This window comes from Canis lupus, chromosome 7 (genome assembly GCF_011100685.1).
Source record: "Canis lupus familiaris isolate Mischka breed German Shepherd chromosome 7, alternate assembly UU_Cfam_GSD_1.0, whole genome shotgun sequence".
NCBI lineage: Eukaryota > Metazoa > Chordata > Mammalia > Carnivora > Canidae > Canis > Canis lupus.
The window spans coordinates 63,686,857-63,714,521 of NC_049228.1; the positions used below are offsets into that span (position 1 = coordinate 63,686,857).

The 27,665-nt window shown below is 40.2% G+C and overlaps 1 long non-coding RNA gene across 1 annotated transcript; it reads right to left on the minus strand.

Moving 5' to 3' along the window:
- Positions 1-27,665, minus strand: LOC119872700. Its single transcript, XR_005361714.1, has 2 exons — positions 27,544-27,665; positions 1-2,136 (listed from the first exon to the last, which is right to left on the minus strand). It is a non-coding gene; the product is annotated as an uncharacterized LOC119872700 (long non-coding RNA).

Sequence of the window (27,665 nt, forward strand, 5' to 3'; positions counted from 1 at the left end):
TTCAGCACGTGATTATTTTTTATTCAATTGCAAGATTGCAAGAATAGACTGTTTCCTTACAAAATATACTCATCATTCACAGATGTAGATGTGAACTTGTTATGCCAAGATGAGACAGATGTGGTTCTATCCACTTGGGGACAGGTGCTTCATTTATTCCTTCTCTGACGTTCTTCTTTTCTTTATATAGATTTCTGTTTCTGACCTATATCACTTTCCTTCCACTGAGGAACTTCTTTTTAACATTTCTTGTAGGACAGACCTACCGGTGATAAATTCCTTTGGTTTTTGTTTGTCAGAGAACATCTTTATTTCTCCTTCAGTTTGAAGGACAACTTTGTGGGATGCAGAGTTCTAGGCCGGTAGTCTGTTCATTTTAACATCTTAAATATTTTATTCCACTGTCTTCTTGAAGGCATGCATGGTTTCTGATGAGAAGTCCACTGTATTTATTATCCTTCTTCCTCTATATGTACAATGCTTTTTCCCCCCTCTCACTTCTTTCAAGATTTTTCTGCCTTTGATTTTTGGAAATCTGAATGATATGCCTAGGTGTAGATTTTTTGGAAAATACTGATTCTTGCTCTCTGAACTGCCTGGATCTATGGTTTGGTGTCTATCATTAATTTTGGAAAGTTCTCATTATCACTGCATATTCTTTTCTATTCTATTCCCTCATGCTTCTCCTTGATATTTTATACCCTTGAAACTTATCTCACAGTTCGTGGATGGTCCATTTGGGTCCCCTCCCCCCATTCCCTTTTCCATTTGCATTTCTTTATCCCCCTGCTCACTGATTCTTGCCTAGGTTGTGTTGAGTCTCCTGATGAACGCTTTGAAGGCATTCTTTATTTCTTTTATAGTATTTCTAATTTCTAACATTTCTTTTTTATTCTATCTTAGCAATTCCATCTCTTTGCTTACATTACCCATCCTTTCTTGTATGTTGCTTACTTTTTTTCCACTAGTGCCCTTAACATATTAATCACAGCTATTTAAATTCCCTGTCTGATAATTTCAACATCTGTGTCATATCTAAATCCAGTTCTGAGGACTGCTCTGTCTCTTCAGGCTATGTTTCCACTTGCTTTTTGGCATGCCTTGTAATTTTCTGTTGAAAGCAGAAAATGTGGTATTAGGTAATAAGAACTGAGGTTGATAAGCCTTCAGTGTGAGGGTCTATTTTAATCAGGCTGGGAGTTAGACTGTTTAGTGCCATAAATGTCAGAAATTCAGATTTCTCTAGTGTCCTTGTTTTGGTCTTTCTTCCAGACTTTGGGCTTCCCTATGTACTCCTTCTCAGAGAGTCTGTATCTTACAGCTTTCTCAACTGCAGGCCACTGTTATTATATTGGAGTCTGTTGGTATGGTGGCAAGGAGTGGAAAGGGGAAACATTCTATAATCTTACAACCAAATCTAAGTGCTTGTGTTTGTGTCTTGGGGCTATGACCTTCACTAGTGACTTTCCAGTGGTGTAACTTCTTTCCACCTGATCTTTTCTCCCTCTCCTGGATGTGCCATCCTCAATCTACCTCCTTGAAACTCTGACATCTGTTGACTCTATTCCTCACTCCCACTCCCTTCGGTAAAACAGGAAGTCTACAGGATGCTGGAATGGGAGGAATGCCCTTTCCTTGACTGGGATAAAATGTTGCTAAAGTCCTTCCCTCTGAAGTATAGGCCTTTATCATGGAGAAATCTCTTGGTGTATGTCTCAATGATTATTTTTCCTCTCCCCATGCCAAAGCCATGAGGGGATCTTTCTCAGATCTTCACCATGGAAATCTGGTGAGGTCCTTAGAGGTGACATTCACAAAAGTGTGGAGTCCCTTAAGACTGAGTCCTCAGGAATTTGTCACTCTCAGGCTAATCTACACTCAGCCTCCTGCAATTCATCAAAATTACTATTTCAGTGTTCTTGACAGTTCATGGTTCCAGCAACTTTGGGAACAAGTCAACAGATCTCAGCTGTATCTCCCTGGAGCTGTGCGTCTTTCCAGGTTTCAGAATGGAGGATTTTCTTGCAACCTCATCTTTCTGTTGAGCACAAGAGATGTCATTGCTTTGCAGTGTGGTCCAGCTTTTTTCTTGGTGTCAGGATGGGATTGGCAAATTCCAGGCTCTTCATGTCGCATCTTAAACCAGAAATAACAAAATGTTTTCATGAATAGATGTATGAGCAAATAAATAAAAGTAAAAACCCCATCTTCAAATCAGTCTCAAGGTTTGACTTTTCTATGACAACTACAGACCAGGACTGAAGTACCAGTGCCAACAAATTGCAGGAAATTGTCTAAGAAGCAAGCAACTATAGTCTCAAAATGGCGTAGAGAAATTACAAACTTTTTATACATTTCTTATACTCATCTTTACATATAAGAGGATTCAGTGGGATGATTGCATTGATGTGTGACTTCAACTCCTACATCTACTTAGTTATAATTTTTCTATACTCAGAAAGTACATCATCCTCATCACCAAGCAATTATGAAGAACCTATGATGTTCTAGAGTTATTGGATATTCACAAAAGATGTGATCAGTGAGTCAGGGACTAGAATGTCAGCTAGAGATGAAGAAGGTATGAATAAAGAGATTAAGTAACAGAAATTTGTATAAAAATAATGGATTTTCATGTATTGCTGGAGGATGCACATTGATTCCATGGCATGTGCAATATTTTAAATACTTATATAGTTAATTTATTGAAGTACGACTTTATAATTAAATATTAATTAAAAATAAATAACTCAAGGCACTATGTGTTAAGTACCAAATGAGTGGTAGAGGAAATTGCAGCACAAGATCGAAGGAGCTGTATATATGCAGTAGGTAGCTGGGTACGAGTCATCATCCCCCGTTTGCAGGACCCAAACATAATTTTGTTACATTAACTGGCACTACTTAATCTCAGTTTCAGCTGAGCTCCTCCCCACCAAATATATGTCATATTATAAAGTGAGGTTTGAGACCATCCAAGCAAGACTTTATGTGATCCTTTGCTGATTGCTACTTACAGTTAAGAAAAGAAATTAAAGAGGCCAAGAAAAAATGTGATTAAAAGAACCCCAAACATCCTTATCTTTCCACCAAGAGGAAGGTATAGAAGGTTATCTGGCTTTTACCTGAATAGGTGTTATAATAGGATCTCCAGCAGCTTAATATGTCCATGCAAAGAGTTCAAGGACCTATTGGGATAATGTCTAATTAATGCCTGGAAAATCTAAAGTCTGAAGACTCACAGTTTAGTGTTCTACCAATATGAGATCGTCATATTTTGCAGATTGCCTGCAAAGTTGTAGTGACATCAAGCAGGGGTTAACATGGGATTCCTAGGGCTTAAGGAAAGAACCATAAGCAACTTAGAAAATATGTGTTCCCTACATGAGAGAAACAGAGATAATTCTTAAGAACACCCTATGAATGTGTTCTGATACAAAGGGCCAACTTGAAACATTACCAATTCCAGGGATTGCCTCTGCCACCTCATAACAAGTACATAACTTTGCACTTATTCCTTCCACCTGGGATGCCTCTCCACCAGGTATCTATTAGCTAACATCCTCATCCTTTTTGGGTCTTTAATCAAAAGACATCCTATCAGTGAGGACTTATAAGGCGACATTGCCTAAAGGTGCTGATACTTTATGTTCCTTTTCCCTACTAGATTTTTCCTGTTAGCCCTTACTAAATGTTGCACTTAGACATTTGTTTTATTGCTTTTCTTGTCCACTAGATTGTAAGCTCTACAAGTGCAAGAATTTTTGTCTATGTTGTTTACTACTATATCTTCAGGACCTAGAATATCACCTAACACACAGTAAGCATTCAATAAATATTTACTGACTGACTGACTGACTGAATGAATGAATGGAGAAGTAAACAAATTGACAAGGTCTATGAGAGACAAAAGTAAATGACTTTCTGAATATTCTCCATGAGTATTCTTTATTTAATATGCTTGATTATGCTAGCTTCTGATAACCTTGTGGTGCTTAGAATGGTATATTACACATAGATCAAAAAGTGTAGGTAACTGGAAATGTCAGGAACACTTCTTGTGGGAGCTGGAATTCAAACTAGGTCTTAATTGATAGGAACTGAGAGACACAAAAAAAGGTCTTTGAACAAGAGTAAAGAATCAAGAATGTCTATGAACTATGAATAGATTCATTTGTCTAAACAGAGGATTGTGTAGAGGAAATAAGCCTTTGGAAGGATACAGAGGGTATGCAGCCACAGATGACAGAAGGCCCTAATGCTATCCTAAACCTATGTGTGGAGCTAGCCTTTGCACGTAGGTATGAACTGGCTTCAAGTTAACAGAACATGTCAGAGATAAATGAGTCGAGGCTGAGGATCAGACTATGGACCAGAGACATTGAGACCTCTTGTAGGATCCTAGCCAATGTGGGGTTGTCTGGTGACCAATGAAGGCATCTGTGAGGTCCATCATGAGATTGGGTAAGGAATTGGAATAAACACACTATATGGTCCTTGCCTCTCCAATATTTTATGACTGTGGTTTTGCTTTCAAGCAGAATCTTTCAGGGCTTGGAGAAAGGTGTTGTCCTGGGAACCCTGCTGCATTCTAACAGCCTTTGAGACTCCCAGCCTTTGACTGGCCAAGGCCAGGGAAGCCAGTCATTGCATTGTTCATAGGAAGAAGAAGGTAAAAGACCTTACCTTCTTTCTGCTTTGGGCCGGCTTACCACTGTGTCTATTTGCATTTGCTTCTGTGACTTTTGCTTAGATGTCAGCTTTACTGTTGACCAATAAGTTCTTTTACACCCTGACTCAAGACAGTTTTCTCAGTTCCAAAGTTTTCTGTAGTCTTTGACCAAGATCATCATTACATTCTGCTCATGTTAGGGTAGGACCACTTAGCTTGACCTTGCATTTTCTTCTCAATCCTTCCTTGACTCATGCATAAATGGACTTTTTGTCCTCATCTTTAATTGACTGCTGCTTATAGTCAAGCTTACCATCATTTTTTTTTAAGATTTTATTTATTTATTTGAGTGAGAGAGCGTGCAAGCACAAGCTGGAGGAGAGGCAGAGGGAGAGAGAAAGAGAGAAACAGACTCTCCACTGATCAGGGAGCCCAATGTGGGGTTGGATTCCAGGCCCTTGGGATTATGACCTGAGCCAAAGGCAGATGCTTAACTGACTAAGCCACCCAGGTGCCCTTACCATCATTTCTGATGAGTCTAGGCCTGTCTGAGAATTTTCACTTGTTAAGTGAGACTCATTGTTTTGTTTTCTAATTCTTTTGGCCAAAATCTACATTGACCAGACCCCGTTTATTCTCTTTTCAACAATTATCCTTTATAGGCCTTGTCACAATTATAGATGTTTGTTATAATACAAATATATTTATCTGTATGTGTATTTAATAGCTATGTGTTCCCTAGTCTATAAGTAACATGAGGTCAGAAGAATGGCTCTTTCGTTTACCACTATGTGCTGAGCACCTAGAACAGTGTCTAGACCCTCAAATATTCAATAAAAAATGTGTTATTGAATATATTCCCTAAAGGATAAATATCCCTTTTACCTCCTTTACCTAAACAGGTTGTTTATTTTATGGCCCTCTTCCTACCTCTGCCAGCCTATTCCTTGCTTATGTACACTCCCACTTCTTAAAATTTGACTACAACACAAAAGGTAAATAATTATAGCATAAATCATAAATAAATGTTTTTTTAACAGAAAAGGGAAAAATGTAAAAAGTATCATTTTTAACCACCACAGATCCTTCACCACTTTCCAAATATAGTCCATCAAGAGAAGGACCCAGAACATTCCTTGAATAGTGTTCTGAAGCTCACTGAGCGTGGACTGGGATAGCTGGAAAGAAGAGGGGAGGCTCCTAAATCCAGATCCTCTCAGAAAAAAGGCACTGGGGCATCTGGGCGGCTCAGTGGTTGTGTCTGCCTTTGGCTCAGATCATGATCCTGGATTCCTGGGATCGAGCCCCACATCGCTTCCCCTTAGGGAGCCTGCTTCTCCCCTGCCTATGTCTCTGCCTCTCTCTGTCTCTCATGAATAAATAAATAAAATCTTTTTAAAAAGGAAAAGAAAAGAAAAAGGCACAGCCCTTGATGGTCTTTCCCTCTGGGATCTTCAGACCACCAAAAAAGAGGGCTCTTCTTTCTGCCTGGAGTTGTTATATATTTAATAATTGTCTTAGGGGTCTGAGGAATTCATAACTCATCTTGAATCTCATGTCCTAGCACATGGTTGGTGTGGAAATTCATTTCTCCTGTGGACACATGAATTACTTCAAGGCCCCTGAAGTTGGCAATCTGTCTATAATCTCTTTAAATCCCTTTCCTGCTTTATCAGAAATGGGTAAGAACTGTATGTGTGTCACCTTCTTTCTGACTGAATAGTTCTTAGTTCCCGCAACTAGCAGTATTTCTCAGCTGCCTGGGCACTAACAGCACATAAACTTGGGCCGAACTAAGACCAGGTCTCCCAGGTTAAGAGATCAACTTCTCACACCTTCGGAATGTCTGATTCTGACTCATGTAGGGGCTCTGTTCATTCTTCTCAGTTTGAGAGCAACATACCTACAGCTCTTTCATGTAACGTTCTGTATTTTTTTTTAAAGATTTTATTTATTCATGAGAGACACAGGCAGAGGCACAGGCAGAGGGAGAAGCAGGCTCACCACGGGGAGCCCAATATGGGACTTGATCCCAGGACCCTGGGATCACAGCCTGAGCCAAAAGCAGGTGCTCAACCACTGAACCAGGCAGGCATCCCTAAAGTTCTGTATTTTTAAGTGCTATTGGATTCCTTCTCATTTCTATGTTGCATGTTTACTGAAAACTTAATAAATTACTGACACAAATTCTAGGGAGGATTTCTTCCTCAGACTGGTGTATGGCAATGACGATTCTGATACCTGTGCCTCTCCACCAGAGTTTCTGATGTAACTGGTGCATAGTCAAGTCCAGGCATCAGAACAGCTTAGAAAGTATCCAGGTGATTCTAACAGAGGAGAGAACTGTTGATCTAGAGAGGGACATCTCAAAATTTAACATATATGAGATTCACCTGGAAATCTTTTGAAACTGCAGCCCCAGTAGGGGTCTTGGGTAGAGCCTGAGGCTCTACATTTCTAACAAGCTTCCAAGTGATGCCAGTATTTCTAATCCACAGACCACATTCAAGTAACATGGTTCATTGAATAAGATATAACTATTTAAATTTAAATATGAAGTTTTATTACTCTATGAAGTAAAATTAAATGAAAGTAAAATTGCAGATCCTCAGTCATATTAGCCACATTTCAAGTGCTCAGCAGCCACATGTAGCTAATGGCTCTTGTCCTGAACAGGGCTGAGTAAAAAAAAAAAAATTCTGTCATAGAAGGGTCTATTGGACAGTGCCACTCTAGCCTCTTCATTTTCTTGTACTTCAGTTTGCAAGAGATTACATTGGCCAAGCCTATGGCTCCTGTGTTTCTGTAGCACCTGAGAGCTTTAGTAGCACATGTATTTTGTATGCATTTTTGCTTTGGACTTTTAAAGGCAAACTTCTTCCCTAAGAGAGTGGGAGGCCCTAGAAAGCTTTGATTTCAAGACCAGCTTTGGGCCTCAGTAGTTGATTTGTAATATGACTGTTTTTGTTGCTGCTGCTGTTTTAGTTAAGGCAAACTTTATTAAAGATTCGAGTGAGTTAATTTACCCTCTCTGGTTATTTTTAAACTCTTTTTAAGGAAGCCTTAAAAAAGTTTTTTTTTTTTTGACAATTTCTTTTACCAACCTCTTTTACTGACATTGCCTGAAAGCCAACTTTGTCATGGTATCTGTTTATTGTCTGTGCGCTCAGGTATAGCCACCTGCCCACCCTTCCTTTAATCCATTCAACTCTAGCAGGACAGAAGACCTGCAGCCCTGCGCTGCTCAGATGCTTGGGGAGTTACAGAAGAAACAGCCATGGCACTTCCCCCTCACCGAGTTCATAATTGAATAGAGGACCTATGATGAGACAAGTAAAACTCAAAATCTCATTAAGTTGCTAGCAGTGGCTAGCGAGTGGTAACACATTAAAACATTAAACCAGATTAGTTTCTCATATTAGCCACCTATCACTGAGCAAAGGGCAGCGGCCAATAAAATGGTACACGGGAGAGGTAGAATTAATGGAGGGAGAGGAGGCCACAGTAAGGTCAGGGGCAGGCTGAGACAGGAAAGGGCGGCACACCGACTAGGGTGCGGCCCTTCTGGGGAAACAACTTGGGGAAGGCAGGGGGCCTCAGGGGGGGGACAGGACACGGTGGGGGGTGGGGGCATGAAAGAAGCAATGAGGCAAAATGGGAAGCCAATGGAAGCGATTGACAGACTTCAGTTGTTTCAGAATTTTTTTTAAGATTTTATTTATTTATTTTAAAGAGAGAGAGACAGCACGTGGGTTGAGGCAGAGGGAGAGAATCTCAAGCAGACTCCACCCTGAGCACGGAGCCGATCTCACCCCTGAGATCATGACCCTGAACCCAAAGCAGTGGCTGGACGCTTAACCACCGGAGCCACCCCAGTGCCCTAACTGGTTCACAATTCTATAGAAAGCCATAGCCCTATGTTTACTGTACCCTCATCAGGGCAATCATACCCTAGGATGGAGAGGATGTGAGTGTGAGGAAGGAGCCAAGGATGCAGATGGGTCTGAAAGAGTGGTCTTTGTCCTGCTGCCTCCTGAGCCCACTCTGAAAGAAGGATCGGCCTGAACAAGGAAAGTAGTAAGAGAGACTTTAAGTCTCTACAGTGCAGGGCCGACAGGACTGGACTGGAAGGACTGGAGAGTCCATTCTATTTCCAGCGTGACCCGGCGGTCTTGCGGTGTTCGTGGTGCCTGGGCACCACCCCTGTGCCTGCTTCCTACAGAGTGGCTCCATTTCTGTCTGTTTACCTATCAGCTTCCAGATACCACTGATCAACACACTGTATTTGTTAGAATCCTCCCAGCCATTGCCTCAGAGCCTCTCCTAACCCTTAAACCCTTACATTCATCTTAGAAATTAAAAAGTGTGAGAGAGGAGGAGGTGGAGGGAGGGAGGTATGCGGGTGGAGAGAGAGAGCACACACACTATGGCCCACCTGGGGCAGAAGAGGAAGAGACTGGACGTCTCCACTACACCAAGCCACAGAGAGCCCTTTCCCAGAACTCATACTTGTTAATGAGACGGGGTCATGAAGATCACCCACCCAGCTTTGCACAGGAAGCTTATAAAGAAAGTTGATGGATCAAAACTTGTACATCCACATTAGCTATCATTCTGGAAAATGGCCCACATACTTGAATGACATTGACTTTGTTCAGCCACTTTGGTTCCTTAAAATTAGTGCCCCATTAGGTTCCAAGCATAGTTGTCCTGAACCTCCATGAAACTTTGGTTTCCTGAGCAATTGGTGCTCTGCGGCACACACCTCTGGAGTTAATGCCCTGCTGTGGGAAAAAGGTGAGGCATGTTGATTTGAAAGGCAGGTGGGAGCCAATTCATAAGGCTTCAGCTTATGTACCCAGGGTCATCACCTCTGGGAAGGACTAGCCCTCCTGACATATGCCCTTGGCCAGAAGGTCAACACAGAAAACTCTTCACTCTGAAAACAGAGCCCTCCGGCTGAGAGAAATAACCCAACCATGATTTAGAGAGAAGCGTATTTCTCTTTTCAAATTTTCCAACTTGACATGTTGCTGTAGTGCACTTCACATCTGATTACATTAGTCACATCACATTATACCGTATCAGATGTGACATGATGCAAAGGGACTGTGAACTGTGTATAAAGATGTACCAGCAGCCAATAACTTCAACCCATTCCTGATGTGGGAGCTGAGCCGCCTACCTTGCCTCTGTTAATTCAGATAAAGCATCTGATTCTTTTGTCAAAGGGCGGGGGCCATAATCCTCACCTGCGTTATCCGTTAGAATAGAAATGCTTCTACATCTCTTGCTTAAATCAGGGCTGTTTTTCCCATCCTAGGACCAAATCTAGAATTTCATCTCTTCTAAAGTTCCCAAAATGATCTCCTATGCATCTCACACATTCCAATTTGCAAGAGACTTTCAAAATCACCATCATCTCACTGATATTCCATATTCTTAGAAGCCAAAATTTAGTAGACTTTTCCACAGTTGGCTAGGTGATTTAGAGTATTCTGACCAGAATCGCAAGGGTGGAGGATGGGGCAAGATATAGCCCACTATCTGAGACTCCCTCTTTCTGGCACAGAAAAACCAGCTGGCTTTTGCCCCATATGGCCTGTGTTGTCATGACAGGCTGCATTTGGTGCTTGCATTTGGTGTTTAAATTCATTTAGTTTTATTTTAATCTAAATATTTATTTAAAGGAAACTACTGGAGACATATTACAACCCTGGTAAACCAACTTCAAGATGAAAATTAAAATATTACCCTGGTTTCCCCAGAAGGAAGAGCAAAGAAAATGACACATAAGTCTGACCAGCCACAGTATGGTGAGAACTAACGTAATCCAAGAGTTGAACTTGACTCTTAGCACAGGTTGTCTTTCTTTCCTCATTCTCAAAGAGGCAAAAGAGAACTCTCTGTTTCAGAAAGGGTGGTTTGGGCTACAAGCATCAGAATCTGTAATAGATAGCCTTAAAAAAAAAAAATAAGGAAATGTAACAAAAGAAGAAGTCCCAGAAGTGGAACAGCTCCAGAATCAATTTCTTCTGTTGGTGAATCTTGTCATAAAGAACCCAATAGTGTGGCTCTAACTTCAGCCTCAGGCCATGGAAACACTGTTACTAGAGCTCCAGACTTGATATCCCGATACAATGACTTCAGAGGAACAATATAGGCTCTGTCTTCCTTTCTTAGAAGGGGGGAAACTCTTCCAAGAACCACTTTACCCTTACCCTAAAAGACAACCCCTCGAACGCATCGGCCAGGATCATGCCACATATACTTGTTTTTAAATCAACTTTTGGCAAGAGGAACAGGATCACTATAACCAGACAAGGGAAGCAACCACAACTGTCACGATGTTGCAGCTGCTGCCTCAGAAGCAAACACTGAGAAACACCACTTAGACATCAGAAGTGGGAAATAGCAGTGGGATGCGGCCAGCTGGGGAAATGCTCTGGGTGAAATTCAGCCTGGATTTATACTCCGACTCATGGTGGGAGAGTCCAGAACCAGGGGTCCACCATGTAATTACCACATGCCACCAACTACGATGGGCTCTCCCTACCACCCTGCTCTGGCCTGCCTCTATGTCTGGGAGACAGTGAGTGTTCAACTTCCAAGAACAGCATACTCTCTCCCCCACAGGGCAGGTCATCACCAATTCTTATTTGTACGATATAGATGTATTCTGACTTTTACACATCAGATACGTATGTATGTTTGAAAACAGCTGCTGTGACTCTCCTAGGATGATTCTTGTCCAAGCAAAATATCTCCGGTTTCTAAAAACATCCCTGCTATGCATAAGGTAGAACTTCCTCTTGGCTCCACTCACTACAACTCAGGCCTAGGCTGGCTAGCTGCCCTGAGTTGCTAGTCATTGGCACTTTGGGGTGCATTAATTTCATCATATTAAATTTTTCCTGAAGTTTCTGAGAGAGAACCAGGAGACAACGAGGAAAGAAAGCACGACTAGAGTAGGCTGACATTTTTAAGAGACTTCAGAGAAGAATGAAGCATTGAAGGCACACCTTGTGATGACACCAACCTCCCTAAGATGCATGATATTTTTGTGGTGTGTGCCAGCGCAAGAGCAGGCCAGGCAGCCTAGGCAAGCTGGGGTGAGCTGAGATAGGTCCATTTCTCAGAAAATGGGGCTTGCCAGAAAACACTGGAAAGAAGTCCTGAGTAGCAGATAAAATGAATTCATTCATTCACCAAAAGTCTGTTGAATGCCTACGATGGTCCAGGCACTCCACTAAATGTTGGATATGTAGTTTGGAAAGTGCCCAACAATAAACATTTGTTTGTCTAAGGGTATTAATGAGAGGAAGTGGGGGCAGGGGCGGAGGAGGGAAAGGTGCACAACTCAAAGGAATGAGGGTATCTCAATATCCATTTGAAGGGTGGCATGAGGAATAGAAACAGGCACTTATCCAGTCCTACAGGATGTAAGTTATAACGAAGGCTATATGCCTCTTGACTTTGGGTAGAGGATGACAACGGAAGACTTCAGTTCTAAAAGAACAAAGTAGTTCGAGAACCACAAGCAGCAAGACAGGGACCCAGCTACCATGATTAGGACACAAAGAGGAGACTGGATCTTCTGCCCTTGAGAGAAGTACCTTTATGTAAACTGGAGTTCAAGGTCACAGCCAAGTGGGTAGCACGATTGACATAGTGCTGATCCTCAGAGTCAGACCATAAAATCCTCCCAGGCTGAGATCAAGATTGGTCCTGGAGCCTAAGGCCTGGAGCAGAAGTGAACCTATATATAAGGGTCACATAAGGGGATCCCTGGGTGGCGCAGCGGTTTAGCGCGGCCTTCAGCCCAAGGCGTGATCCTGGAGACTCAGGATCGAGTCCCACGTCGGGCTCCCTGCATGGAGCCTGCTTCTCCCTCTGCCTATGTCTCTGCCTCTCTCTCTCTCTCTCTCTCTCTCTCTGTGTGACTATCATAAATAAATAAATAAATAAAAATTAAAAAAAAAAATAAGGGTCACATAATTCCAGAGGTCAACATATCCTCATCATAGGCCACCACTTCCCCTCTCAACTACTCCTCTTCCTTGATATGCCAATCTTCGTTTCTTCAATTTGGGAGCTGTTGTGGCCCATTAGATCAAGCAGAATGGAACAATCTGCTTCCTCGGGGCTCCTTCTCAGTAATACTAAGTTACACTTGAATAAAACATTTTGTTTCTCAGCATTATGGGAACTACTAACCAAGGAGAGGTACAATTACTGTAATCCAAAATTTAAGATGCACACACAATGCCTAAATGGACAGCAGATCACTCAAATCTAAGCAGAACTAAGATAGTCATATAATTTAGTTGGACTTACCTCTGAAAGGTGGAAGGCAATATTCACCCCAAGTATAAGATGTTTGATAACAAAATTCTTTCCTCTTTGATCACCATATTTTTCCTCCCTTGTAAGCATGTCAATAGTTGCAAACTTCAGGCAACTGGAAATTTTCTAGCCACACGACATTCTAGAGTGTTGCATAAAATGCTTAATACTAATCAATTTTAATTAACAGCTTTGGCTCATTTGATTATTAGATTCTTGGAATTTCTCATTTAAATACCAGCCCTTCATTTTTAAGATAGAAGGATATGGTTTCTCTTCTAACCAGAGCAAATTGCTCCATGGTATACAAATAAATTCTCTGCTTCCCAGAACCGATGGCAAATTCACAAAGCTCCATAAAACTCATGCATGACTTGCTGCTGCAGCTGCATAATTAAAAGAAAACTAATATATTGACTAGTTCTCCTCAGAATAGCATTCATAAGTCACTGCTGCTTGAGAAAAGCTTGTCGCTAAAAGGATTATGGCCAATATCAGTTTTATGATTAAAGAGAAAGCATGACTGTGGTCTGTCTTGTCCAATCTTCTCCCAGATATCCAAAATGCTCCACTGGCTGATTTTTTATGTAAGTCTTGAACCATCATGACAACCATAAGGAAATAGTTATCCAATGTACAGATTTACCACCAGAGTTATTGCCTTATCCTCGTTACACAGGCCCTCTGCCTCCCAAATCCAATCCATAGAAGGCATATTTTTAGCAGTGACTAAAGGACTCCATGCTCTAATTTATGCACACATATAAAATCAATAATTACTTAGTCGACCTTTTCATTCTTCTAAATTTGGCCTGGCATAATGGAAGCTGCCCACACAGTTCCCATTGAGAATGATAAATAGGAGATAGTGGTGCATCTCTATCTTCTCTCTAAGGGTCAGATGAAATCAGAGGCAGCTCAAACCTCAGGCAGTCCTTGAACGGAGCCACATAAACTTCTGTTTGAAGTAGATTTCATTCTGTTGAGTGTCATGCTACTTTTTGAAGAGGAACTTCCACTACAATCCACTCTGGCTAGATGCAAGACTCATGCCTTAAGTGTGTTGGCCTGATTAATTAATGAGAGCAGCTCTTGCAATGAGTGCCAGTGGATAAGGAGTACAGTGCCCAGAATGGACACAAGGCAAGAGGATGCTCCCACGAAAAGTTAGCTACAGACCCTCTTGTGCAAGATGTGGAATAAAACATCTGTAAGTCCAGATAGACTTCTAGAAACATTTCTCCATACCCAATTCCTTCCAATTCCCCCCTCCCTTGCAGTTTTGGGGGTCTTTTCAATATTGTCCAACACTTCTGTAAGGCTGGCTTCCTACTAAATGAACAGTAATTATACCCTTACTTTGTTTTTAAAGACTGGATTTCTGGCTTAGAGTGTGGCTCTTTTCTTTTTCCTGAACTTGTTCAGAACAAGAAAGTAATTTTCTCATACTAGCATGATTTGGGGCAAAGATTAGGATTACACTCAGTAGCAAGCTTAGATTCTAGATTGGACTTCCCTGTTATCAGGGCAGAGTGGAGACCTCCATGCCTGTGACTGGAACTCCATGCCATTGTTCTCATTGGGTGGAGTATTTGGACATCTTTACCACACAGCTGGACCACACAAAACAAGGAGCTCTCCCTCCACCTCGCCCCCTACAAACTGGACCCCAGTAAGCCTAGAACTTACACTGGGACTTTCAGACTGTTCCCTGTATTTACCAGTTGATGACCTTGTCTAGATCCACTGAAGTAATTAAGTTATAGATAGGCACTGGTGAATTGGTAAGGTGCCAAATAATTATGATCGTAACAATGTTGGTATTGTGACTACCCTTTAGTTTTATTTATTTATTTATTTATTTACTGATTGATTGATTGATTTTAATATTTTTTTAAAATTTATTTATTCATCAGAGAGAGAGGCAGAGGCACAGGCAGAGGGAGAAGCAGGCTCCATGCAGGGAGCCCATCGTGGGACTGGAACCCGGGTCTCCAGGATCAGGCCCTGGGCTGGAGGCGGCACTAAACTACTGAGCCACTCGGGCTGCCTTATTTATATTTTTTTAGTGTAACTACCCTTTATTGAACATTTATTACGCACTTATCATTTGATAGGTGCTTAAAGTTCTTTATATGTATTGATTCCTTCAATGTTTATCACAACCCGAGTGCAAGAACAAGTAGTGTTTCCATTTTGTTGATGAAACTACTGAGGTACAGAGAGGACAGGTGACCTTGCCTAAAGCCACAGAGATTAGTAAGTGGTAGAACTGGGCTTTAAACCTAAGCAGTCTTATTCCAGGGTTCAAGTTCATCCATGGAGCTCTCACTCGTTTAGAATTCTGCATGAGTTACCTGACCTAAGCCTCATAAGAGACTCTGCTCTCCCATCCCTGTTTTTGAGCCGATACGCTATAGTGCCTCTTTGTATTTTCTGCCTGGTAATATGGGACTTGTTCAGAAGGTTGGAACAAAGGCTCAGCTAGGACGGCCTACTAAGTACCAGACATTCTCTGTCACCACTCCTTGTGTTTATCAACCACTTTTTAGGAAAGTTCAATATTCCTCGGCACGGATGCCTGGCATGGAAAAAGCACAGAGCGCATCCAGCAAATGCCGACACAAGGGAGTGGTGGAGAAAAGATCACACAGCCTAGAAGCCAGGAGGGGAGGGAAAAGAAGGCAGAGAAGAGGCTCTGGAACACAAAAGCCCCAGACTCTCAGGGGCTTGGTGGCCAGCTGCTCACATCTTTGCATAAAACATGGGCACAGGGCTGTCAGGGGACACAGTAAGTATGGCTCCCAGGGGCAGCCAGCAAATCAGAGAATGTGCCTTGGTGAAGAGAGGAGTTCAGGAAAAAGGGTAAAAAGAGGCTTTCCTCTTGCCTATGCCTAAGAAATGTATATTTTGCAGAGCTAAAGGGAAAATCAGAACAATTCAAGTGCTAAGGCACTGCCTATGTTGCTTTAAATTCTCCTGGCAACATCTAACATCCTCACCAACACAGAGGGGAATCTAGCCACCTGTCAACCCCAAGACGCACTACCGACTGTTCGGGGAGATATTCTAGACAGGAAGGAGCCTGCCACAATAATTACAGCACATCGCGATGGCCTCAAACAGTACCACACTCAGTGCATTATGTAAGACCCTTTGTCAGCCCCTCTGAAAGCCATCAGCTAACTGGGCATGCTTTATTGGCCAAAGAAACTGATGTTTGGCTTTGGGTGATTTGTGGAATCTGAATTCTCATTATTCTAAAAGTATTACAGTCCACAATTGAAAACCTCCAAGGAAGGCATGCCAGGTGCCAGAAATGACAGAGAAATCTAGGGACACTAAGATTGTTTAATTACACACACAGGATTTTGTTTTAATGGATTCATTCCACTCGAGGCTTGTGCAAGTATTTTAAATTTTTAAATTAAAAATAAAACCTTAAATACTTTTATTCAGTGAGAGAAGAAAGCTTAAGAACTTGACAATTATTTACAGTATAATTAAAATAGAACCAATGAGTGAAAAAGAAGTCTGCAAGTTTATGAAATGAACATTCTGGATTAGATGACTGGCTGGAAATGAGGGGACATAGGTCCTATTCTCAGGAAAACAAGGCTAGAAGAAAAATGTCCTGTTCCAGCTTTCTTCATTCTTATGCAGAGAGAAGACAAGCTATTCCAACCAGGATGACTGGGAAGTTCAAGAAGTTGACCTACGGGGGTACATTAAAATAATTAAATATATACAGCATGGTTAAGTGATGACTGGCGGGGGATATGACATGTCTGTTAAATTTTGAAGGTATGAACACTAAGAATATAAGGAATTGTTTACTCTAATTCAGGAGAACAAATTATTAGGAGTAAGGAAATCTAAAGATTGAAAATAGTCTGGAAGTGGAGTAATCCTTCATGATGGGGCCTGGCTAATTTATGATTAATCTCCCAGAGGAAAGTGGTGGAGATGTATCAGTTGAGACTCTTAAATGAGGCTTGTCAGAATGTTCTCAAGTCACATCAGTGGTCCAAACCCTGAATGCACACCAGAATAAAGATGGACGCTCTAGCATCACTTTGGAGATTCTGAATCAGTAAGTTTTGGTAGGGTGTTAGAATCTATTTAAAAAGCTCTTTAGGATTTCAACAAATCATAAGTAACAAGTATCACACTTACCTAATCATTATCATCAACTATAAAACTAGACAATTCAGACATTTTACAACATAACAGAGAATGGGAAAAGCAAAAAGGTGAGCTCCAGATTCACCTCAGGTTTCTGCCTTGGGGCACTTTTTAAATCAGCCAGGGAAAATGGATCCTAATCACAGGTCTTATTGGGATGAGTGTCATGACCATTTAAGTGAGATAATCCATGTAAAAGAGTCAGCACAGTGACTAATATATACTAAAATTTCATATTGTAGTTATTTTTAGAATTCCTCTGCAAATTAATGTTTTTCCCAAAAAGAGCATTGACATCTTGCAGACTTCAGAAAAAAAAAAAACTATTATTAAAGAGACAGAAATGATATTTGAGTTTTTATAAGTATAGAATTATAATTCATTTTGTTTTAATTGTTATATTGCCACTTATTTAGGGTATCTTTTATTTCCAAGTTCAGTTAGAGTCTGAGGTTGCAGAGACAGTTGGAATTTGTCGGGTGGAAAGCAGGAGAGGAGGTAACTGTACAGAGAAGGACCCCTTCCAAATAGAGATTCCCTCACATCTTTGATCAAACATTAATGTGCACATAATGTGCCAACAGAATTAGATTCTGTGACACCCAGGAGAGAACAGCTACTGGGGAGTTGTGGGCAGAATGGACATTTTGAAAGACTGGGAGCTGTTGAAGTTCTGACCAGTCAGAGTGGAAAGAAATCTCTAAAAACCCCAGGCATTCAATTAGGACTCCAAAAGGTGACACCTAAGTAGCAGGATTATTCTAGACATCTCTAACAGGGCCTGAAACCAAGCATCAACAGGACCATGCTGCATGGGAGAACAAAACTAAGCTTTCCTTACAGAAAGCCAAAAAGATATATTTTCAATAATATCATATTCACAATGTCTAATACAATATAAAACTATTTGATATCAATAAAGCAGGAAAATATACCCATACCCAAGAGAACAACCAATTAAAAACAGACCCAGAGATAATACAGATATTTATTGGAGCTAACAGAGGATTAACCCTTACACAACTATTATAAATATATATAATAATTTTTTAATTTTTATTTATTTATGATAGTCACAGAGAGAGAGAGAGAGAGAGAGGCAGAGACACAGGCAGAGGGAGAAGCAGGCTCCATGCACCAGGAGCCCGACGTGGGATTTGATTCCGGGTCTCCAGGATCACGCCCTGGGCCAAAGGCAGGTGCCAAACCACTGCGCCACCCAGGGATCCCACATATATAATAATTTAACAGAAAAAAATGGACATATGAGTAAATAGATAGGGATTCTTAGGATAGTAATGGGAACTATTTTAAAAGAACAAAGTGGAAATTCCAGAATTAGCACAGTATCTGAAATTTAAAGCATCAGTAGGTGAGCCTGAGAATGCATTAGACACTGAAGAAGAAATGCTCAGCATATTTAGGACAGGCAAATAGAACTTTACAAACCAAAATACTAGAAGAAAACGTCATGAAAAAAATAAATCTCAGTGACCTAATAGACAATGTTAAATAAGCTAACGTATGTGTAATTAGAGTGCCAGAATAAAAGGAGAGAGAGTGGGGCATATTGGGAAATACTGGGTCAGAAAAAACCATATTTCAAGAAATAATAACCAAATATATTCCAAATATGATGTCAACCCACAGATGCAGGAAGTCATAATAGACTCCAAGCAGGATAAATATAAAGAAAAACCTATGTAAGCATAGCATAGCAATGTTACTGAATACCAAATATAATGAAAAAATCTTAAAAGTAGTCCAGAGAATAAAAGACATGTTACAATGAGGGTAACAATGATAAGAATGAAAGGTGATTTCTTTTTAGAAATAATACAAGGCAGGGACTCCTGGGTGGCTCAGCGGTTGAGCATCTGCCTTTAGCTCAGGTTGCGATCCTGGGTCCTGGGATCGAGTCCCACATCAGGCTCCCTGCATGGAGCCTGCTTCTCCCTCGGCCTATGGCTTTGCTCCTCTCTCTGTGTTTCTCATGAACAAATAAATAAAATCTTAAGAAAAGAAAAGAAAAGAAAAGAAAAGAAAAGAAAAGAAAAGAAAAGAAAAGAAAAGAAACACAAGGCAGAAGTGATATCTTTAAAATGCTAAGAGGAAAAGAAATAAATAAAATAAAATAAAATAAAATAAAATAAAATAAAATAAAATGCTAAGAGGAAAATAGCTATTAACCTAGAGTTCTATATCCAGCTAAATCAGCCTTCAAAAATGAAAGAAAAAGACATTTCTCAATAAACATAGGCAGACAAAATTCATCAAGAAAAGACGTGCACCACAAAAAAACAGTAGAGAAATTCTTCAGACTGAAAGGAAATGATACCAGAGTTCAGTCTTACATGAAAAAAATGAAAAGTGCTAGCAACAATAAATATGTGGGTAAACAAAGTTTGGCTTCCTGTGATTTTCATTTCTTTAGTAGACAGTTCATTTTTTTTAAGCAAAAATATTAACAATATATTTTAGAATTCAAACACACATAAGAGAAAGTATATGCTAATAAAGGCAAAAGGAAGTATATCATTGTAAAGTTCTTATATGTGAAATGGTAAAATAAGGAATTCAAGGTAGGCTCTGATAAGTTAAGGACACATATTATAATTCAGAACAATCACAGACTTGAAGAAGGACCCAACCACATGAAAAGAGATGGATTTTTTAAATACAGAGACAAACCCTGCACCAGGCAGGGGGCAGAGCAGCTCCCCCAAGTGCTAACACCTGAGAATCAGCACAACAGGCCCCTCCCCCAGAAGACCAGCTAGAAGGACAAGTTCCAGGGGAAGTCAAGGGACTTAAAGTATACAGAATCAGAAGATACTCCCCCGTGTTTGTTTGTTTGTTTGTTTGTTTGCTTTTTGATTTCTGTTTGCTTCCCCCACCCTTTTTTCCCTTTCTTTTTCTTTCTCTTTTTCTTCTCTTTTTTCTTTTTTTCTTCCTTTTTTCTTTTTCTCTTTTCTTTCCTTCTTTCTCTCTCTTTTTCTCCTTTTCCCAATACAACTTGTTTTTGGCCATTCTGCACTGAGCAAAATGACTAGAAGGAAAATCTCACCTCAAAAGAAAGAAACAGAAACAGTCCTCTCTCCCACAGAGTTACAAAATCTGGATTACAATTCAATGTCAGAAAGCCAATTCAGAAGCACTATTATACAGCTACTAGTGGCTCTAGAAAAAAGCATAAAGGACTCAAGAGACTTCATGACTGCAGAATTTAGATCCAATCAGGCAGAAATTAAAAATCAATTGAATGAGATGCAATCCAAACTAGAAGTCCTAACGACGAGGGTTAAGAGGTGGAAGAACGAGTGAGTGACATAGAAGACAAGTTGATGGCAAAGAGGGAAACTGAGGAGAAAAGAGACAAACAATTAAAAGACCATGAGGTTAGATTAAGGGAAATAAATGACAGCCTGAGGAAGAAAAATCTACGTTTAATTGGGGTTCCCAAGGGCACCGAAAGGGACAGAGGGCCAGAATATGTATTTGAACAAATCCTAGCTGAAAACTTTCCTAATCTGGGAAGGGAAACAGGCATTCAGATCCAGGAAATAGAGAGATCCCCCCTAAAATCAATAAAAACCGTTCAACACCTCGACATCTAATAGTTAAGCTTGCAAATTCCAAAGATAAAGAGAAGATCCTTAAAGCAGCAAGAGACAAGAAATCCCTGACTTTTATGGGGAGGAGTATTAGGGTAACTGCAGACCTCTCCACAGAGACGTGGCAGGCCAGAAAGGGCTGGCAGGATATATTCAGGGTCGTAAATGAGAAGAACATGCAACCAAGAATACTTTATCCAGCAAGGCTCTCATTCAAAATGGAAGGAGAGATAAAGAGCTTTCAAGACAGGCAGGAACTGAAAGAATATGTGACCTCTAAACCAGCTCTGCAAGAAATGTTAAGGGGGACTCTTAAAATTCCCCTTTAAGAAGAAGTTCAGTGGAACAATCCACAAAAACAAGGACTGAATAGATACCATGATGACACTAAACTCATATCTTTCAATAGTAACTCTGAACGTGAACGGGCTTAATGACCCCCATCAAAAGGCGCAGGGTTTCAGACTGGATAAAAAAAGCAGGACCCATCTATTTGCTGTCTACGAGAGACTCATTTTAGACAGAAGGACACCTACAGCCTGAAAATAAAAGGTTGGAGAACCATTTACCATTCAAATGGTCCTCAAAAGAAAGCAGGGGTAGCCATCCTCATATCAGATAAACTAAAATTTACCCCGAAGACTGTAGTGGGAGATGAAGAGGGGACACTATATCATACTTAAAGGATCTATCCAACAAGAGGACTTAACAATCCTCAATATATATGCCCCGAATGTGGGAACTGCCAGATATATAAATCAATTAATAACCAAAGTGAAGAAATACTTAGATAATAATACACTTATACTTGGTGACTTCCATGTAGCTCTTTCTATACTCGATAGGTCTTCTAAGCACAACATCTCCAAAGAAACGAGAGCTTTAAATGATACACTGGACCAGATGGATTTCACAGATATCTACAGAACTTTACATCCAAACTCAACTGAATACACATTCTTCTCAAGTGCACATGGAACTTTCTCCAAAATAGACCACATACTGGGTCACAAATCAGGTCTGAACCGATACCAAAAGATTGGGATCGTCCCCTGAATATTCTCAGACCATAATGCCTTGAAATTAGAACTAAATCACAACAAGAAGTTTGGAAGGACTTCAAACACATGGAGGTTAAGGACCATCCTGCTAAAAGATGAAAGGGTCAACCAGGAAATTAAGGAAGAATTAAAAAGATTCATGGAAACTAATGAGAATGAAGATACAACCATTCAAAATCTTTGGGACGCAGCAAAAGCAGTCCTAAGGGGGAAGTACATCGCAATACAAGCATCCATTCAAAAACTGGAAAGAACTCAAATACGAAAGCTAACCTTACACATAAAGGAGCTAGAGAAAAAAACAGCAGACGATCCTACACCCAGCAGAAGAGACTTAATTAAGATTCGAGCAGAACTCAACGAAATCGAGACCAGAAGAACTGTGGAACAGATCAACAGAACCAGGAGTTGGTTCTTTGAAAGAATTAATAAGATAGATAAACCATTAGCCAACCTTATTAAAAAGAAGAGAGAGAAGACTCAAATTAATAAAATCATGAATGAGAAAGGAGAGATCACTACCAACACCAAGGAAATACAAACGATTTTAAAAACATATTAATGAACAGCTATACGCCAATAAATTAGGCAATCTAGAAGAAATGGACGCATTCCTGGAAAGCCACAAACTACCAAAACTGAAACAGGAAGAAATAGAAAACCTGAACAGGTCAATAACCAGGGAGGAAATTGAAGCAGTCATCAAAAACCTCCCAAGACACAAGAGTCCAGGGCCAGATGGCTTCCCAGGGGAATTCTATCAAACGTTTAAAGAAGAAACCATACCTATCCAACTAAAGCTGTTTGGAAAGATAGAAAGAGATGGAGTACTTCCAAATTCGTTCTATGAGGCCAGCATCACCTTAATTCCAAAACCAGACAAAGACCCCACCAAAAAGGAGAATTACAGACCAATATCCCTGATGAACATGGATGCAAAAATTCTCAACAAGATACTAGCCAATCGGATCCAACAATACATTAAGAAAATTATTCACCATGACCAAGTAGGATTTATCCCTGGGACACAAGGCTGGTTCAACACTCGTAAAACAATCAATGTGATTCATCATATCAGCAAGAGAAAAAACAAGAATCATATGATCCTCTCATTAGATGCAGAGAAAGCATTTGACAAAATACAGCATCCATTCCTGATCAAAACTCTTCAGAGTGTAGGGATAGAGGGAACATTCCTCAACATCTTAAAAGCCATCTATGAAATGCCCAGAGCAAATATCATTCTCAATGGGGAAGCACTGGGAGCCTTTCCCCTAAGATCAGGAGCAAGACAGGGATGTCCACTCTCACCACTGCTATTCAACATAGTACTGGAAGTCCTAGCCTCAGCAATCAGACAACAAAAAGACATTAAAGGCATTCAAATTGGCAAAGAAGAAGTCAAACTCTCCCTCTTCGCAGATGACATGATACTCTACATAGAAAACCCAAAAGCCTCCACCCCAAGATTGCTAGAACTCATACAGCAATTTAGCTGCGTGGCAGGATACAAAATCAATTCCTAGAAATCAGTGGCATTTCTATACAGTAACAATGAGACTGAAGAAAGAGAAATTAAGGAGTCAATCCCATTTACAATTGCACCCAAAAGCATAAGATACCTAGGAATAAACCTAACCAAAGAGGTAAAGGATCTATACCCTAAAAACTATAGAACACTTCTGAAAGAAATTGAGGAAGACACAAAGAGATGGAAAAATATTCCATGTTCATGGATTGGCAGAATTAATATTGTGAAAATGTCAATGTTACCCAGGGCAATTTACACGTTTAATGCAATCCCTATCAAAATACCATGGACTTTCTTCAGAGAGTTAGAACAAATTATTTTAAGATTTGTGTGGAATCAGAAAAGACCCCGAATAGCCAGGGGAATTTTAAAAAAGAAAACCATATCTGGGGGCATCACAATGCCAGATTTCAGGTTGTACTACAAAGCTGTGGTCATCAAGACAGTGTGGTACTGACACAAAAACAGACACATAGATCAATGGAACAGAATAGAGAACCCAGAAGTAGACCCTGAACTTTATGGTCAACTAATATTCGATAAAGGAGGAAAGACTATCCACTGGAAGAAAGACAGTCTCTTCAATAAATGGTGCTGGGAAAATTGGACATCCACATGCAGAAGAATGAAACTAGACCACTCCCTTTCACCATACACAAAGACAAACTCAAAATGGATGAAAGATCTAAATGTGAGACAAGATTCCATCAAAATTCTAGAGAACACAGGCAACACCCTTTTTGAACTCAGCCACAGTAACTTCTTTCAAGATACATCCATGAAGGCAAAAGAAACAAAAGCAAAAATGAACTATTGGGACTTCGTCAAGATAAGAAGCTTTTGCACAGCAAAGGATACAGCCAACAAAACTAAAAGACAACCTACAGAATGGGAGAAGATTTTTGCAAATGACGTATCAGATAAAGGGCTAGTTTCCAAGATCTATAAAGAACTTCTTAAACTCAACACCAAAGAAACAAACAATCCAATCATGAACTGGGCAAAAGACATGAACAGAAATCTCACAGAGGAAGACATAGACATGGCCAACATGCACATGAGAAAATACTCTGCATCACTTGCCATCAGGGAAATACAAATCAAAACCACAATGAGATACCACCTCACACCAGTCAGAATGGGGAACATTAACAAGGCAGGAAACCACAAGTATTGGAGAGGATGCGGAGAAAAGGGAACCCTCTTACACTGTTGGTGGGAATGTGAACTGGTGCAGCCACTCTGGAAAACTGTGTGGAGATTCCTCAAAGAGTTAAAAATAGACCTGCCCTACGACCCAGCAATTGCACTGTTGGCGATTTACCCCAAAGATTCAGATGTAATGAAACGCCGGGACACCTGCACCCCGATGTTTCTAGCAGCAATGTCCACAATAGCCAAACTGTGGAAGGAGCCTCGGTGTCCATCGAAAGATGAATGGATAAAGAGGATGTGGTTTATGTATACAGTGGAATATTACTCAGCCATTAGAAAAGACAAATACCCAGCATTTGCTTCAACGTGGATGGAACTGGAGGGTGTTATGCTGAGTGAAGTAAGTCAATCGGAGAAGGACAGACATTATATGTTCTCATTCATTTGGGGAATATAAATAATAGTGAAAGGGAATAGAAGGGAAGGGAGAAGAAGTGTGTGGGAAATATCAGAAAGGGAGACAGAACAAAGAGACTCCTAACTCTGGGAAACGAACTAGGGGTGGTGGAAGGGGAGGAGGGCGGGGGATAGGGGTGAATGGGTGACGGGCACTGAGGGGGGCACTTGAGGGGATGAGCACTGGGTGTTATTCTGTATGTTGGCAAAGTGAACACCAATAAAAAATAAATTTATTATAAAAAATAATAAAAAAATAAAAAAATAGAGACACATATTGATTAAAGGTTAAAAAAATAGGAAGTATATATTACGCAAACACTAGTCATAAGAAAGCTGGAATGGCCATACAGTTATCAAGGTATGCTTCAAGACAAAATAGAAATAAAGAAGAACGTTTCATAATAATAACAGGATCAATTCATCACACACACACACACAAAAAGCCTAAACGTGTATGTACCAAATCGCAGCTCCAAAATACATGATGCAAAAGTTGTCAGAAATAAGAAAGAAATAGACAAATCCACCTTTATTGCTGGAGATTTTAGCACTCAAGTCATTGATCCAACAAAGGTAGACAAGAAATCAGTAAAGATAGAGATAGGAAAAACATTATAAAACATTCCTGCGTGAATCTAAGGATGCCCATTCCTGGACTTACATTCAATAACCACTGATTTGCTCCATCTCTTTAACTTTTAGCAGAATCATAATAGCAAATTCATTCCAATCAGACAATTCACTAGTTTATTTTTTAACTAGGAGGATAAATCCAGAAACTCTTCAAAGTATTACATCTGGTATCTAACCAGGAAATTCTTTCTTTTTTATAACCTGAAGACACACGATTCTGTTTAAATCCATTCTCTTCCCTGTGGTTTTATAATAGGCTTTTTGAAATGTAGAGATTCTAAAGATCACATAACTCAAATGTTCCATTTTACAGAAAAGAAACACCACTTACTCTTTGTGGCCCAGTTTCATTGCTACATCCCCATTTAAAGATAAGAAAGCAGTGTCTCAGAAAGGATAAGTAACCGGGCCAGGATCAAGTTGCTAAGTGGTAGAGTGTAGACTCTGACCTACACAGTCTAATTCTAAAGCCCATTATCCTCATAACAGACTTGCTAAATGCTTACTGAATTAGGATAACAACTTAAGAAAATCAAGATACCATAAATTCTAATGATGTGACTGCTTCAATATAGATTACTATGGTTGGAGCCAACAGTAAAACCCACATCTTCTGAACCCTAACATCATCTACTTCCCACATTGTTTGAGAGAAGGGAAATTAAAATAAGGCAATTTGTTTTTAAATGTCGTTGATTTCAATCTAATCCCTAGTTTTTCAGCTTAATCTCTTACAACTAAAGTTGTGATTGCTTCCAATCAGATAAATTCACTCTGAAGCACAAGAAAATGTGTGGCATCCCAGTTTTCCATTTTAACCTCATTGTACCTAAAATCTAACCAATGACTTGAAATGAACAAGGGAGTACCTTGCTAAACAATAACACTACTATGGCTTTTCAATGGCAATCAAATACAATTTATGGTTGCCTAGTCTGAACTGTTTTTAAATAAAGCTGTTTTATTTGTTCTCCACCTTGTCAAATCTCCATTTCTAGTCCTCAGTATCCCAGAAAAACCCATAGCTTTCCAGGTCTTTTCAGTTATTAAATACTCATTCCATTATAATCTCTTCTCCACTTTAATATTTAACATTTCCATTTATTTAGGGGCAGCTAGTTAGGCTTAGGACCAAGAGGAGAGATACATAATCTCAATTCTCTTTTTCCCCAGTGTTAGAGTTGAAATCAGGGCAGAGTCTTCTCAGAGATAACTCAAAATCCCCTTCCTTCTGGATATCTCGCCCTTTCAGTGTGCTAAAGCAGGGAACTAGAATAGAAAAGATGTATTGTCTCATACAGTTAGCTGACTTCTGGGGTGGTCTTCCTCTGGCTTGATCTGGTTTCATCTACTGTGCAATGATCCCTGATATGTTGATGGTGTCCATGGTTTTCTTGAAACAGCCCACAATGTACTGAGGACCCCTTCAGAGAGGGAGAAGTCATTTCTTTTTGGGCCCCTGCCACTGCTTGGTGCCCCAAAATCCGTCTCTGGGCAAGCAGGAGGGGCTAAGTCTTGTTAGTTGCCTGAATATTATATGATTCATGTTTCCCTTTTGATTCCTACTGGTTCTTCACTTGGGGTCTTTAGAACAAAGAGAATTTTCTATGCCCTTTAAAGTCTTCAGGAAATTTGCACTTGGAAGTCCCCCCCCCCCATTTCCTTAGTACAGTCTCTTTCTGCACTTTATTCCAGCAAGTTTCTTATTTTTGAAGATTAAAGAATTATCAAAATGGGCATTGGTCATCAGGATCATGGGTGCCTATACACTTCAGGAGAAATAGCAAACTGTCGCAAGAAGTTTCTCATCACGCTTGACTCTCCTTCACTGGGAAGCACCAGGTCAGATTCTGGTAGTATCCGGCCAGTGACAGAGATGACAGTTACCTTCTGTTACAGGCACATCAAATCCTCGCAAGTGATTCCCTTAGCACTTCCACCATGTGCATTGGAGGTAAAGAGAGTAAGCATGCCATCCTCTTCTTACTCCTGGGAAGGGAAGAGAAAAC